This window comes from Trachinotus anak, unplaced genomic scaffold (genome assembly GCF_046630095.1).
Source record: "Trachinotus anak isolate AG129_WGS33_773 ecotype Australia unplaced genomic scaffold, CSIRO_AGI_Tana_v1 ptg000028l, whole genome shotgun sequence".
NCBI classification, from domain to species: Eukaryota; Metazoa; Chordata; class Actinopteri; order Carangiformes; family Carangidae; genus Trachinotus; species Trachinotus anak.
In genome coordinates this window covers 14,908,136-14,911,200 of record NW_027273879.1, presented here as the reverse complement: position 1 = coordinate 14,911,200, position 3,065 = coordinate 14,908,136, and positions in this window count along the sequence as shown.

Below are 3,065 nucleotides of genomic sequence, written 5' to 3'. Positions count from 1 at the left end.
TGATTCTATTCACTGCAATCTACTTAAGTTATGGAAACACAGCATTCAAAGTTAAATGGAAATTTAAGTTTCACAGTATGACTGCAGCAAAGACAGACCTTCAACCACGGATGTAAGGAAACAAGACCTCTTCAACTGAGGTTTGGCTTTCTTTTATTCATCTCAAACTAAAATGCAAAGAAAGTAGCAATACATAACCTCACTCTCAGAAAACAGAGCTGTCCACCTGTTTTAGAAATCTGCTACGAAGGGCAATTTCTGAATGACCTACTGTTGATCAACTGGTTCTTCTTCTTCACCTGCCACAAAAATGCTTGCCTTTCTCTCTCAGGGCCTGCAGGATAATCAGGACAGTAATTGGACAGCATTTATGCTCAACTCAAGGCAGCCAATTTACATCCACTTTAGTTTCCTTCAGACAGCACCAAAAAGCTTTAGCATTAACCTCAAGATCTCCCAAGCACTGTGCCGTATGATGAGACAGAGATATGTTAGATTTAGAACAACAATTTAATAGAGAATTTAATTTAAAATGATTCACCACAATCAGGTCAGGCAGTTCAGAGAGTGTAACATATGCCCAGTTAAGGGAATTTATGTCTGAAAACAATGGCGAAACACCTTTAGATTCAAACTGCATCTTTTAACACAATCATAATATCAAGAAGATATTACAATAATAAAATAATTCATAACCTTATACTTCGGCTCTCAGCCTCTTGGTTTGTTGTTGTTGGAGAACAGCAATGTCTGGCAGCAAGAAAACCGTGGACAAAACAGTGAAGAAAACAATATTTACAAAAATTACATTAAAAAATGATTGCAGTAACTTAAAGAAAACTCTATCAAAAGCTATGGTTAGAAAGAAGTCCAGTTTGTTGGCTCATGCAATTTGTTTTTATGGGGATGCTCAAAGCTCCCTGGTTGTCATACAAAAAGGTTGAGGAAACATTTGCAAAGATAACATGATATACAGTGCATCTGGAAAGTATTCACAGTGCTTCACTTCTTCCACATTTTGTTATGTTACAGCCTTATTCCAAAATTGATTAAATTCATCTTTGACCTCAAAATTCTACACACAATACCCCATAATGACAAAGTGAAAGTGAAATTTTTGCAAATATATTAAAAATAAAAAACAAAAAACATCACATGTACATAAGTATTCACAGACACTCAAAATTGAGCTCAGATGCTTCCTGTTTCCACTGATCATCCTTCAGATGTTTCTACAACTTGATTTGAGTCCACCTGTGGTAGATTCAGTTGATTGGACATGATTTGGAAAGGCACACGCCTGTCTACATAAGGTCCCATAGTTGACAGTGCATGTCAGAGCACAAACCAAGCCATGAAGTCCAAGGAATTGTCTGTAGACCTCCGAGACAGGATTGTATCGAGGCAAAGATCTGGGGAAGGGTACAGAAAAATTCCTGCAGCATTGAAGGTCCCAGTGAGCACAGTGGCCTCCGTCATCCGTAAATGGAAGAAGTTTGGAACCACTAGGACTCTTCCTAGAGCTGGCCGCCCAGCCAATCTGAGCGATCAGGGCAGAAGGGTCTTAGTCAGGGAGGTGTGCCAAGCTTGTAGCATCATACTCAAAAAGACTTGATGCCAAATTGCATCAAGCCAAAGGTGCTTCAACAAAGTATTGAGCAAAGGCTGTGAATACTTATGTACATGTGATTTTTTTTTTTTGTTGTTGTTTTTTATTTTTAATATATTTGCAAAAATTTTAAGCTTTTTCACTTTGTCATTATGGGGTATTGTGTGTAGAATTTTGAGGCAAAAAATGACTTTAATCCATTTTGGAATAAAGCTGTAACATAACAAAATGTGGAAAAAGTGAAGCACTGTGAATACTTTCCAGATGCACTGTATGATCAAGTTCTATTCACCTTTTAAAACTGCAGTATTATCTCCTACTACAGTGCATATGAACAATAAACTGATCACACATCAACCTGACAACAGTCTTTGGGATTCTGGGAAGGGTCGGGGAGTCAGGAGAACCAGTTAACCTTTGTGATATTCAGTCTAGACCTGTCAAACTGAGTGTGCATTCCAAACATCCTTGGGGTTGACCTTTGACCTAGACCTGAAGAGGATCAGGACAGGGAACATGCTCTAGCGTCATAAAGGCCTAAACCATGCCCTACATGAGCGAAATACTGATCACCTCTTTGCTCTGTAGCTGAACCCGACCTCTGACTTCCCTGCTGAGGGAGACGAGTTTACAGTGGACCAAAAGAGGTGGAGATTGCATTTAAAAGTTTTAGTATAGGTTTAAGCATGGTCAGATTCTCCAGCCTAAATCCAGGTCATCTCCCTCACTTTTTAAGCAATACCACCATCTGCTGTTGTCATAGTGAGATCACACCTCTTTAAACATGTCAAGATTTACCCTGACATTTTTGTTTGCATGCCATCATCTGACAAACACGAAGTGAAGGTTCAGCTTGTTTTTAGACATTCACTTGTAGTCTTGAGTGAGTAAAATCAAGTGGATGTCTTTCAAAGTTTCAGTCTTTTTACAAAAATCTTTGTGTTACTGTTTCTCTGCCATGGCTCAGCAAACAAACATTGTCCTTTGAAGCACAAAGAAGGTATTTTGTACTAAAAGGACAGGACAGCTGATGCCTTATTTTAGCTACAGCTGAACTTGAGAACAAGGACTGCGGATTTTGTCTCCCGTCACTTACATCAAAATCACTTTATGTCAAGGAAAACAGTCACCAAAACCCTTTCAATGCAAATATGGGCACCTTGTCTCTGTCTCTCTCCATGGTGCTGAAACAGTCAAGCTCAGCCACTCTGCCTCTTTCCATAGTTCAGAAACAATGGAACCCAGACTCTGTCCTTCTCCGAGGTGTTGAAACGTTCAAAGCCATTATACAATTCACAACATTTAAGATTCATCATCATTTTGCATCACCGTTGACAGGTGCAGTGTGGAATAAGTGCAGTTGTGTACATGGTACAATAGTGTACCAAGATACCTTTTTTTTTTGCATAAGTTGTTATCATAGTAATGTAAAAATAAAACTTTAAAACTATAGCAA